We start from the raw sequence: 14,191 nt of genomic DNA, 5'->3' as shown, positions 1-14,191 counted from the left end.
GAGATATTAAAAACCTTTTTTATAGCTAATATTCTACTACATGGAAGAGCAGGCACTGAAACGCAGATTGTCTGCCTCAAAGTCCAGTCATCTTTCCTCCAGATGAACTTATAGAGCTGCCTATTCTAGCTATCCCCAAAACTTTGCCTGTATATAGCTTTGCTCTGCCCTCAGAGGACCCTCCCCTCTCTGGAAGTCCCCTTGACTTGGTCCTTTCTGTCAGAGTGGCTCCAGGGCTCAGGAAAACATCAAAACCTCTGAGCATGGGAATGTTATCTAGTACATGTATTTTTGCTCTGGGGCTGATGGAGTGTTTGTGAACTCATAGTGAAAAATGAAAAGAAAATATGTTGGTTCACTCACATTGCAGAGCCCAGTTTCATCTCCTGCAAATTCCACAAATGCTGAGGAGGAGATAAGACTCAGCCAAAGATTTTTGCACATTTGCGTAAGATAATAGTAAGGTTACCATAATAATGAAAGATTGGGTTTTTATGTAGATTTCACTCTAGCCTAAAGTAATCTTCATAGATTTTACTTGTGTGTACTCCTTCTGATATAAATTTTACTGTTTAATTCCAGACCCTTCCCAGGTCACCAGATTTATTAGGGGCAGATCAAAACCTAGAACCAGGACTTTATTCAGTAGTAGTTTCATTGATCAGAAAGACATATAATTTTTTTCATTGATAACCATGGTGAAATTGAAATTTTGAAAAAACATGGAACATGTTTGGAAAAACACATTGAATTCATCAAATAACAATAATCACAATTGCCAGCTCATCTGCTCATCTCCCAGAAGACAATGCAAAGCAGTTAGAGATAGCTCCCATTTTCCAAATGGGGACACTCCCCACAATTCTTAACAAAGCTAGAGGAAGCTGCCTTTCTCTCTGGAAGTTGCTGTTTAGTGGAAACTAAAAGACACCAACAAAAATGACTTTCTGAACAATGTACAGGTTGACTACAATAGCAACAGAAATAACAACCTAAGGCTGTATAATTATAATGACCAAGATTTGCCCTGAGGCAGAGATGGGGAAAGCACCTGTTATTTCTTTTGCTAAAGAGGTATGATAGAAATGAAATGCTGCATATGTTATCAGGCTCATCATTGTATTCATTGGCTTTGCCAAACTCCTTTTTGGGGTTGATTTTTTGTTACAATATAAAACTTATTGGGGAGTGGGAGACAAGGGATATTTCCAGAAATTGAGATGATGGGGAAACCAGAGGCTTCAATAGGTTTTTTTCAAAATACTCACCTGTGATGATCATCAAGAACTTATCTGTTCTCCAGCCTGCCTCTCTAGCAGAGTTATTGGACAGCCCTTAATCTGTGAAACAAAGTTTTAGGGGGATTATTCCAGCAAGCACCCTACCAAGGTGGCTGCCAACACAGGTTCTTAGATCTGCTTTTCTAAAGGAAAGCAACTCCAAATGGGTTAACAATCTTGCTTTAATCACACATATGTCATTTACCTAGTTCAGGGGGAAAAGGTCAGCACCCTGAACTTCAGAGAATACAAACAAGTTACAAACAGAAGTTACAAGCAGACAGAGGAACAGATAAACAAACAGGCTTCCAGCTATCCGACCATTACATCCATACTTAGTTACCAGAGAAGGAAGTATCAACATCTGGGCTTTCAAGTCTGGGGGGGGGGGTGGCTCGATGGCTGCCCAGAGTCTCATCTGGTTAAATCACAGAACACTTCTCAAAGTGAGCCCCAAAACAAAACCTCACATCAGGGCACATATAAACCTTCTCCTGGGTCAGAGAGTGTCATAGCCCTCCTGACCCACTGCCCAATCACAAAGCAACCATCTGTGGGCATTCCTGAAAACCAAGTCCCAGCCACAGGCTCCATGTGACCACATTCATCCCATTACGGGGCAGAGTGTATTTTCAAATCAAGGAAGGTTCTCAGAATCACTTAAACCTATCAATAAATCTATCAAAGGGTTTATGGGCAGGGAAGATCTTCACATTCCCATTCCCATAACAGAGATGCACTTTAGATTTGTTCTACTGTGAAAACCTGCCCCTGCTGCATTTGCTGACTTTTCCTCTGCTATGTAAAATTGTGTTTCCTTCTAGTAAAGGCTTTGATTGAGACAAGATAGATCTCAGTTTTTGTATCTTCAAGAAGTGCAGTTCTTGTTCAGTTTTCTAACTGTTTGCGTGCATCTGGGTAGGGCCTGGTTGATTTAGAAGCTGGCCTTCAGCTGGAGAAGTTAAGAGAGAAATGTGGCTTATGAGGACTGACCAAGTCGATAAATTCATATCTGAGAGATTATTGCAAAAGTCCAGACTTTTTTCTAGTAGAAATAGGAAGTTCAGGTCATAGAATCAAAGAACTCTAATTGAAGGGATCCATTGAACAAAGGAAAGGGGAAGGGAACAAGCATTTTTTAAGCACTGCCTATGTGCCAGGAACCATGCTTGGCTCTGGAGATGTAAAGACAGAAGCAAAATCAGCTCTTCTCAGGGTGGCTAGGTGGTGCAGTGACTAGAGCACCGGCCCTGGAGTCAGGAGGACCTGAGTTCGAATTTGGCCTCAGACACTTAAACACTTACCAGCCATGTGACCTTGGGCAAGTCACTTAACCTCAATTGTCCTGCCTTCCACCCAACAAAAAACAAAACAAAAATTCAGCTCTGCTTTTAAGGAACTCCTATTCTCCTATCCTTGATGCCTCTACATGGGGGTATGGACAGGCACTCCTAAATTTCATGGCTACTTCCAGATTGTTGGTGTAGCTTTGTGGAGAACAAAAACAAATATGACAAGTCACAGTGCTGTACCATTGTCTTGTCCTTACTGATACTTAGGGAGAGAAAAAAATAGACTTGAATAAGCAATAGGGCTTTAATGTGCTCAATAATTAGTTTCTTCAGGAACGTCACAATCAAAAAGAATCATACTTAGGTGAGAGGTAGTGGGACTGTTGTGAAAGAAGCCAATAAACTAATCAAAGACCAGGTCTCCAATCATGACCCTGGGCTTACCACTTTCCCTTCCCAAGAGTATTTCCTCATCTGTAAAATGGAGGGCTAGAGTAGATTGTTCCTCAGGTCCTTTGAAGCTTTGACAGTCTATGGTTCTATGATGTATTCTAGATGATGTAGTGCATAGAAGTCCAGGACTAGAGTCAGAGTTTAATTGGGCCTAGGTTCAAATCCATCCTCAGATACTTAACTGTATGACCCTGAACAAGTCACTTAACCTGTGCCTCACTTTCCTCATCTATAAAATGGAGATAATAATAGCACCTTCCTTCCAGAGTTGTTGTGAAGATAACATAAATGAGATAACATTTATAAAGCACTTAGCACAATGCCTAGTACATAGTGAGTGGTATATAAATATTAGCTTGAATTGGATTTAATTTTTGTCCTTTTCATGGATTATCTATTATTATTATATGATCAAATTGATTTAATTTTTTAACCTTTTCATGGATTGTTCCATAGAGAAAATTACAGTGTCAAAGGTAGTAGGGTATAATGGAAAAAAAAATCTAAATTTCTTGTAAGGGGATCTTAGTTCAAATCTTGGCTTTATTCCTTACTAATCATGTAACCTTGGACAGCTCCTTTGTCCATGATGAGCCTGTTTCCTCTTTTGAAAAATTAGAGCTAAAAATAGCTTCTACCTCACTGGGTCCTTGTGAGGATCAAATAAGGAAATACATGTAAGGTACTAAGTAAATATGAGCTATTATTATTACACACTAGTCATGTTTTCTTGGGCAAGTCACTTGACCGCTTTGGGTCTCAAATTCTTCATCTGGGAAATGACAGGGCTAAACTAGCTCATCTCTCAATTTCTTTCCATCTCTAAATCTATGATCTCATTTCTTTTGCCAACATTTGTCCATTATTTATTTCTAGGTGGTCATTCAAATCCTTCTGATGGGTTTCTGTTTCATGTACTATGCTAAAGAGTTGTAATAATTCTCTTGCATCTGTGCTTTTTTGGATGACTTACATGTGTAAATCTGGGCAAAATTCTCAAAAGTTTCTTTGGACTGTATTTAATTTCTGAGTGTTTTCCAAGAGGCTTCTCCTAGCATTTCAGCACTTGTGAAGCTAGGAGGGGATTCTAGGAAGGAACACCCTTATTAGATCACTAGATCAACATACATAGTTTGTTTTGCTTCTCTTTATTAAGTGGCCAGGTCATGATTCATCAGCATTGATTCCCCCAGGTTGCCCAGCCAGGATGTCTCCCTTAATGATATTGCTGGGCTCATGCTCTAGATACTGACAGCTATGAAAAATGCTCACTCCCAGAAAGGTCAAAGAACAGCTTAATTTGACCAGGCACAGCTATTCTGGGTAAGCCCAATCTGAGGAAACATAGATTTTAACCTTTCGAGTTTTCAACATCTTAGATTTCTTTTCATGTTTCATGCTCTAGGCTGACATGACTTCAAATCTGCTTCATAGACTGGTCCTCTGTGTTCTCTAGACCCTCTGCCTGCTCAATTTTAAGCATCTATAAATGTTGCAGTGGGTGGCATAGGAAAACATAGTGTATTTTTCTGCGGATACCTTAATTTCAAGACAGAGGATTATGGTAAACAACCAGTAAGAAATGGAAATCCAATGAAAATTTTTTCTGTTAGGCTCAGCATCTCTTTGTTATGTTTACCTTCAGTGTATCAATAAACAATCATCTATTAAGCATCTAATAAGACAAACAATATACAGTACTTGCCTTCAAGGAGTTTATACTCCTTTATAGAAAACAACACAGACACATTTTAGTAAGTATAAAACATGTGCAATGATGTGTGTATTATTATTGTATTAATATTATGATATATAATATTATTATCTTATTGGAAAATTAAGATAGTAATTATATCTATAAAATTGTAAAGAGAGTATGAGTAAATATCTTCTTATCCATAAAGAAGATAATTGAGCCCATAGAAACTGAGGACATCATAGAATGTGAGAACAAAAAAAGACAAAGATTCTTACCCTGGGGTCCATGGACAGATTTCAGGGGATCTGGTTATTTCACTAACCTCTAATTGAAATTTACCACTTCCTTCAGATATTAATTTTAAAAAATTATTGTGAGAAATGATTATAGATGTACTACCAAAAGGGTTCATGGCACAGAAAAAGGGTAAGGATGCTTGGTGTAAAGAGAGAAAATGAAAAATGTCCAGGACAGAGCCCTAAGTGCAACCATGTTAAGGTGGTGGGAAACAGACACAGTTAGGAAAACTTGGCAACTGCACAGTGCAGTTGAGAGAATGTTGAATTTGGAGTCGGAAAGACCTAAATTCAAAGCCTGCTTCATAAACTTACTGTGTTGCCCTGAACAAGTCACCCAGCTTCTCTCAGACTCAGTGTACTCATCTGTAAAATTGGGATCATACTAGCTGGGATCTTCCTTATTGGGTTGTTATGAAGAACAAATAAAATGTTATAGGTAAAAGACTGAAAAACTTAAAAGTTTATATAAATCCTTGCCCTTATAGTTCTAGATTTGGCCCAGAGCAGGAGAAGCTATTTTTTTTTCTTAATAGTGGGCCACGTAATTTGAAATCTATATGCATTCAGCCCACGTGAATGTTTTCCAATTACAATGACTAATTGATCCAAACCATCTAGCCTGACACCTAGAAGCAGTCAATTGCACAACAGTAGCTCTGGGCAGATGATTAGGCCTGACTGTCCTACAAGTTTACATCTTCCAACTAATTACTTTTTACTCCTAAAATCTCAGCCAAACTGTCTTTGTACTGCAGAGCACATTCATGGATGCTTGGAATCTAGAGCTTTAAACAAAATTCAGTAAAACAAATTTTAGAGCAAGTCTCTAAAAAAAGATGTCCAAAAGTCTGGACTGCAGTATACGTCCTGTCCACCTTCTTCCCCCAAACACATTTAGAACAGACCTCAGAGAGTCAGTCAAATCTGTTCTCAATGAGTGTTTCCAGCCTTACATCCCACTTGGCATTTGGGGAGTGGGAAAGGAGGAAGATATCAGTTAGAGAAGGATCATTCTCAAGTAACATCTCTTTTTAAATTTTGTTTTAAATATAATTTATTTTAAATATTCTTTTTAAAAAACTGAGTTCGAAGTTCTCTCCCTCCCTACAACTTCTTCTGCATGCATTGGGAAGGCTAGCAATATGATATCAATTACCATGAACTTCCATCTCTCTATATATAACTTATTCTAGAGTCAAAATTCAATTTCTCACCATTCCCTGGACATAGCTCATCTTTCTCTATCACTATTCTTTTGTTTATACTGTTCACTCCTTAGAAAACATATCCTGCCAGCTTTTTTATGGCAATCTTATGTCCTATCCCCAAGGCTTAGCACTAATGCTCCCTTCTCCACAAAACTTTTCCTTATCCTCCCCATATCACCCCAACCTGGAACCAATCACAGTCTTCACTGAAATACTAGGCCATGCTGTTTGCTCCCCTTTTATGGGATTTAAAGCCCACAGTCTTCTCATTCACAGAAGTGTTTTATTACCTCTAATAGATTATAAGCCCCTGAAGAATAAGAATGGTTTTGTAGTATCTGGTGCTTAAGTTGCAAATTTCTCAGTAAAGCAATTAAAAAAAAGACACTCAACAAATATTTTTGTCTGAATGAATGATAATAAAGTTCTCAGCCAGGGATATGTTGATGTTAGACCTGTGTTAGACACTTTCCTTGCACATAATGTCAAAATGATGAAAATAACAATTGCTTTGTGATCCAACTAATTGTAATAATTCTACAAAAAGCCAGGAGGTAGGTAGACTATGTATTAGCATATTCATATTAAATGGAGAAAACTGAGGCTCAAAAGTTAAATGGTTAAGACACGATTTAAATTCAGGCCTATTCCCAATGCAGTGCTAGGCCCACTCTACCATCCTCAGAAATAAGGGCAATAAGCATTTTTCCTATTCACTGCAACTAGAAAACTCCTTGGTATCACTTTGCAGAGCCAAGAAGAGAGAATTTTCAGACTTTCCCAGCTGGAAGGCCAGTGAGCCTAACTCAGCCCTGAACAAGACTGCCCTCTCACACATACTCAACAAGTGGTCATGTAGTTTTCACTTAGAGATGAAAGAGATATCAATGGGACCCAAGTGTGATCATTACACCTGATGATAGATCTTACTGTGAGGAAAGCTTTCCTTAAATCAATTCTACATATTTTTCTTCGCATTGTCTACCCATCATTGCTCATTTCCTCTTCAGAACTGGAACCGAACTGATCTTAGTAGTTGTGACATTGGCAGAGGTCCAAAGGGGAGTGATTGACCAAGTGTCCCTTACAACATCACAGAGTGGAAAGAAGCTAAAGGGTGGACTCAAAAACTGGTTTTTGAAATTTACCTCTATGAGTATATGACTATAAGCAAGAGAGTTAACCTCTGTAAGCCTCCGTTTTCTCATCTATAAAATGGGGGAAAGCAGTAAATAAAATCATTAGTACTTACTACATAAGGTTATTGTGAAACTCAAATGAGATCTTGTACATAACATTCATTGTAAACCTCAAAGTACCATATAAGTGCCAGCTCTTATAATGTATTCTTTTGTCTACTAAATTCTAGCTTCTCTATGAATGTTAAAAGAAGTTTTGTCCCTGCACCCCAATAATATTCACAATTCGTTCTCATGATCAAAATTGGAGTCAAAGTGAGCAATACGTAATTCATCTCAAAGTCTGTACTGAGCCATAATTTTAATGGGGCTCTATGTGATCTGTGTCTGTAACAAATACATTAGTAATGCCATTTCCCAGAATTAATGCCTAAAGTACTGCATGAGTTGTAGAGGTGGGGTTCAATTACATTTGCATGAATGGGAGAACCAGGGATATTAGAGGCACCAGAATGTTTTGCAAAATGCAAAATTCTCAAGTCACCTATGATATGATTCAGGACAACCAGGTCACTCTTATAAGGGTCAATAGGTAGTCAGTGGGAATCAAAACATAAAGCAAATCATTTTCCTGGGATTTAGAGTGAAATTTAACCCATGGATTATACCATTGTTACAAACCTCTTCAGATCATTTTTATTGGTCTTTCTACACATAATAATGAATCAGGTTATGAAATCCTAGAAAGGCAATGTAACATTCCAAGTTTATTTCTTAGAATAAAAATTCCATCCATTTTATAGGGATAATTATGTGATGGTCCTACAACTTCTGGCTTCCAAGTTTAGCTATGAGAATAGAGAAGGACTTAGAATATGTTGTTAATGACATGAGTAAAGACTTCAAGTAACTTACTGGATGGCTTATAATATTAGACTACAGTACCTTTGGGAAATAGGCAATTCAGGATAACACGGACAGACCTATACAGAAAATCACCTAAGTAATTAGATTCCTGAAAGTTCCATTCCTCTGCCATGAAGAAGTTCCCAATGGCTTTCTTGTTCTTCCTCCTGTCAACACACTCAGCTGTTTGCCTACAGCATGAGTTCTAGTTTGAACAACATCAACCCAGTCGATTAGCTCCCCCTACTTCTATATACTTCTCTCAGGCAGTGTCAGACTTGGGCAGAGACTGATTTATCATTAGGGCTATTAATATGTTCTGCCTTCCTGTTCTCATGGAAGAACTGCAATGCTTTGGAATTACTCTAATACAATGTCAATCAGCATGTTAAGAAGGTAATAAAACAACCCCCAAAGAAGAAGACAGGTGACTCAATAGATAAAGAACTGGGCCTGGAGTCAGGAAGACCTGAGCATAAATTTGACCTCTGATACTATCTGTGTGACCCTGGGCAAGTCACTTATCCTTTATTTACCTTGATGCACTGGAGAAGGAAATGGTAAACCACCCCCAAAATCTTTGCTAAGAAAACCCCATGGACAATATTGGCATTCTGTGGTCCACAGGGTCAAGAAGAATCTGACATGATTGAAGAACAACAAAAAAGCTAACTCTAGGGCAGTTCCTGGGTATAATAAATTAGAGCCTTATATTAATTAATGAAATAATTGAATCATGGAATTTCATAGTCAGAAGTCACTCCAGAGGTCATCTGGTCTAACTCAAATGTACCTGGAGATGGGTCACCTCTACAATATACCTCACAAATGGTCATCTAAGTTCCAATCAAAGATTTCCAGTAATAAGGAACTCTCCTAAAGCAACCCATTATACTTCTGGATTGATTCCTCCAGGAGGAAGGATCTGTGACATTGGGATGAAAAGAATGTTCTTTAAAAAGTTTCCAAACCCTTATTTTGGATTCATATAAAACCTATAGCTGTATCTTCCTTCCTTCCTTTCTTTTTTATAGATGATCTTAAAATTGAAGAGGTCTTAAAGCACAGAGCTCTCAATATTCTCTAACTCTTGCCCTGTTCAGGTCTATTAACCCTCAGGTCCCAACCCTCCTTTGGAATGCAGCAGTCCTTATTGTGGAGAAGAGTCTCACTCTGTTTCTCCTGCTCTTTCCATAAACCCAGAACCATAGTGTATTTTGCTTAAGAGGACCTGGATTTGAATTGCAGTTATGTCATTTATTAACTCTGTGTCACCATCTTTAAAATAGGATTGTTGTGAGGAAAGGGTCTCGGAAACCTTAAAGAACTGTATAAGTATGAGTGGGAATAAAAATATCATTAGGAAGAATAGTACTATTTGCAAGTTTGTTAGGGTTCATATTTATATAAAATACAGAACTGTATTAGAAGGAATATAATTGAGTGATGAAATGAGATTTTAATAGCATTTATTCAGTGCTTTAAATTTTAAGAAGTATTTTCCAGGGGCATCTAGGTGGCACAGTGAATAGAGCACTGACCTGAGTTCAAATCCAGCCTCAGACTCTTAACACAAAAACTAGCCATGAGACCTTGGGCAAGTCACTTAACCCCAATTTCCCTCCAAAAAGCAAAAAAAAACCCCCTATTTTCCACATAAGAATATGAGTATTATTATATCCATTCAACAGATTAGATATGATTACTGAATGTGTGCACTGTAATAGAAGAGATCCAGGAGAGAGTCCAAGTTGAAGGGGTATTCCCTAAGATGACCAAGTTTCAACCTTCTTTCACTTTCAGCTGGCATAGTCATGATTGCATTAAACCCTGGAATACTATAGATCCTCCTAAATCTGCTCCATAATCATTCAGAAGTTCTTGGTTCAACCATTCATACAGGGAAAATAAAAGGAGATGAAGTATTTCTATTGTCCAGACTATGATGAGTGGTTGGATGGACTGCACTACCAAGATAATTCACCAGTGTTTGCGTGTGTGTGTGTGTGCATACATGTATGTGTGTGAGTGTGTGTTTGTATCTTGGGCAGACTTTAAAAACAGACAATGAATGAGACCTAGAATTTGACAGAAGGAGGAAAAGCTAGATTGCCTTTGGGAAATTACTAAATTATTTTGAACACTCCAATCTTCCCCCTGAAAAAAAAAACAATACCAACATTCTATCAGGGATACCACGTGGCTATGAGTCACAGAACACAAAAGCCTCCAAAGAATGAGCTTAAGGATCACCCAAAGGGTAAATAAAAGGTACATGGTAGGTGTGAGTACACATTAGAGAAAAGAAATCATGAAGAGGAAGTCTAAAGGTTCTTACTTCAGGAGTACATTATTAAAATTGGAATGAGACAGAGTAGATTAATACGACCTCTGTGTAATGATAAAAACTCATGAAACATTCCATATTTTTAGACTTGGTATGCCAAATGAGACATGTCTATTTCAGATAACCAGCATGGGAATTTGTTTTGTTTGACTAGGCATATTTTTTGCAAGGTGTATTTTTTTTTCTTTTTCGATGGGGCATCAGGTTGGAGGGCATGGAGGAGAGAAGGGAAAAATAAGCATTTTATAGCACCTATGTGCCAAGTGCTATTAAATCATAGGAGGAAGAGATCACTTCCAGCTGAGAAATCAAGGAAGACATCATGGAGAAGGTGGTATCTGAGATGGGATTCTTCCTTGATAATTTCAAGACAATAATGTACCACTTAGCGTGGTAGGCTGAGAATTAAAGTACATTCACAAATGAAGTGAAGGGTCCCTCTTCACTAAGATTGGAGGCAAATTGAGTTCTTTATACATGTGTCAGAATGAGGAGGGTATGGATGGATGCTGTCCCATCAGGAAATAGTTGTCTAGGTGCCCAAGTGTGAATCATGTTTCTGTTTTACTCTATGAATTTTATGTTTTTCACTTAGCCAAGATTCAAGGAAGGCCATATTTCAGAATTACTTATCATCAGGCTGGCTAGCTATTAGGAACATGACCCTCCTCCCAAAGGAGTTTGTGTCTGTCACATTTTATGCTTCCTGACTGTCTCAATGAAAATTAATTCCCACTCCATTCCCGACACTGAAGTATCTTCCATTTCTAGCTACGTCAGTAAAAATTGATCAGCCAATTCAACAAGCACTTATTAAATACTTGCTGTATATAAGACATTATTCTCACACAAACTTAGACAGACAAAATTAAAAACCACCTCTGCTCTCAAGGAGCTTAAATCCTCCTCCAGAATTTGTCAAGGAAAAACCACCACTACTATCTCACATTTCCATGATGTTTTAAGATTCACAAAGGGCTTCCCTTGAAACAAATGCATGTAGGAATTTTTTTTTCCATTTGCAAGTTGAGGAAAATGAGGCTCAGAGGGGTAGGCAGGAACTGAACCATTATTTTTTTTTTGTTTGCATACTCTGAGCCCTGAGCCATGTGACCTCCACATAATAGGCTCCTAACAAATGATTATGGGATTTTAATTTCCTTTGCAGTTAAAAACCATATGAACTGGTTGCATGAACTTGAGCTAAGCTTAGTCAAAGCTCAAGAAACCTTCTGAGCCTTGGTTTTCTTAGCTGTAAAAATTAATGGAGTCAGACTAGATGATCTCTAAGGCCCTTTTTTCACTGTAATGTTCTGTGAGATGTATGTAGTTTGATCACAGCAGGAGAGTTTAGGGTAGGGTAGGTTCTAGAGTCAGAGAAGGTAGGCTTTTTATCCCTATTTTACAAATGAGGACACTCAGGCTTGGAGATGTTGTGATTGATCAAATAGCTATGGAAAGGTGCCATTTATTTGTACTCAATCTACCATTCTAGATTTTTCCCCCTTGCTTCAAATGGTAGAAGATGCTCCAAGACCTTGGGAGAGCTTCTTTAGTTGAATGCTCAAAAGCATTAAACTGTCAGGATGACTAGGAGCCTGGAGCTACCAGCCTTAGATTCCCAGCCAAGGTGGATGTTTAGCCAAGTTAGTTTTCTCAGAAATAGTTCAACGAGTCATTTTGTTGTAGTATTCCATGATAATGCCTTATATGTGTCAATCTCTGGAGTTGCAGAGTAAACTGTAAGCATTTGACTAGGGTGGTGGGAACAACAATAAAGTCAATTTCAACAACATATGCACATTGATGAGGTAACTTATGTACGACACACTTTCTCCATAGCCATTCTAGAAGTTTGGTGGTGGAAGTATTATCATCTTTATGTTACAGACGGGAAATTGGGGCTTAGGGATGACCAAGAATTTACCCACATGTCACACCACAAGCAATAAGATGAACAAAGACTTAAAACATATTTCTGATGTCATCTATTTCTGCTTTTGTTGCTGTTGTTCAGTTGTTCAGACTTTTTGTCCTTGGGATTTTCTTGGCAAAGATCCTAGAGTGATCGGTCATTTCCTTTTCTAATGTGCCCCCATTTTACAGATGAAGGACTGGGGCGAATAGGGGTTAAGTCACTTGTCCATAGTCACAAATCTTGTAAGTCTGAGACCAGATTTGAACTCAGATCTTCCTGACTCTGAACTTGGTGCTCTATTTTCTATGCCCCAATCTTTCCACTATACCCTGTTGCTATTAAGGATATAGATTCAAAACACACACACAGGCATGCACGCACACATGCATGCACACATGCACACATATACATATAAAACTTGGTAAAAGGTAAGAGGGATGCTAAGTAAAAGGAAAAATCAAAGGTGATTCTAAAGTTCCTAGCTTACAATAATGATGCCAGTGAAAGGCTAATAATAATAGCTATTATTTATTTGTTTGATTATTTGGGGAGACAATCAGGAATTAAGTGACTTGCCCAGAGTGACACAAATCCAGAGGCTGAATTTGAACTCAGGTCCTCCTGACTCCAGGGCTGGTGCTCTATCCACTGTGCCACCTACCTTCCCCAACAACCATCATTTATAAAGTGCTTTCAATTTTATATATAGCACTTGACACATATTATATCTTTTGAATGTCCTAAAAACTCTGTGAAGTAAGTAGTACAAATATCACTATTCCCATTTTATGAATGAGGAGACAGGGTCAGTTACTTATTCAAGGTTGAATTAGTATTAAGTTGCAAAGTCAGGATTTGAATCCATGTCTCCTGACCTGAAATTTAATGCCCTTTCTATTACATCTCAGCTGCCTCAGAAGAAGGTAATTAGGCAGAAAAACTACTTCATACAAGAGCATTTTTATGCCACACCATTGAATAATTGTTTACGTTCTTGTCAGCCTGTCAGTAGATCAGGCTCAGTCTAAAATTCACATCTGTTTTTATGTGTATAGTTGTCCAGTTATGCCTGCCTGCTTGCTTGTAAGCTAACTATGGGCTTGGTAGCTAAGGGGCAGAGGGGATTAAGAATGTAGTAAGCTAGGCACATTGGCACATACTTATAATACCTGCTATGGGGAGGCTGAGACTGGCCGACTTCTTGACCTGAGAAGCAATGAGCTGCAGTAGGGGTGATCCAATCAAGTGTCTGCACAAACCTGAGAAGCAATGAGCTGCAGTAGGGGTGATCCAATCAAGTGTCTGCACAAACTTCAACATTAATTTGTTGGGACCTGGCAGCCTGGGGGCCATCAGGTGGCCTAAGAAGGGATAAACTGATCCAGGTTGGAAACAGAGTAGTCAAAGCCCCTGGAGTGATCACTGATGGGATCAGGATGATTGCTTCCAATGTAGGTGAGGTAGAGACCTGGTCTTTTAAAAAGTAAAGAAAGAAAGTAATGAACTAAAATTATTCTTCAGACATCAAAGTCCTGTCATTCCCTGGGCAATTCAGTTAAAATAACTTTATGGAAAATGCCATCACAAAAAAGTGTATTTAGCAGCATTTTTTCTATGTCCTTCCCTTCTGGTTGGTTAGTTTGATTCATT

General features: G+C 38.4%; 1 pseudogene; it reads left to right on the top strand.

Annotated features, from left to right (window-relative positions):
• Nucleotides 1-10,607: 10,607 nt before the first annotated feature.
• On the top strand, nucleotides 10,608-10,707 carry LOC138151577 (U6 spliceosomal RNA; annotated as a pseudogene).
• The last annotated feature ends 3,484 nt before the right edge of the window (nucleotides 10,708-14,191 follow it).

The sequence above is a fragment of the Petaurus breviceps genome, unplaced genomic scaffold (genome assembly GCF_028583685.1).
Source record: "Petaurus breviceps papuanus isolate PSGF00001 unplaced genomic scaffold, PetGlider_PUasm1.0 140, whole genome shotgun sequence".
In the NCBI taxonomy this organism is placed as follows: domain Eukaryota; kingdom Metazoa; phylum Chordata; class Mammalia; order Diprotodontia; family Petauridae; genus Petaurus; species Petaurus breviceps.
This window is presented reverse-complemented; position numbering and strand designations above follow the sequence as displayed.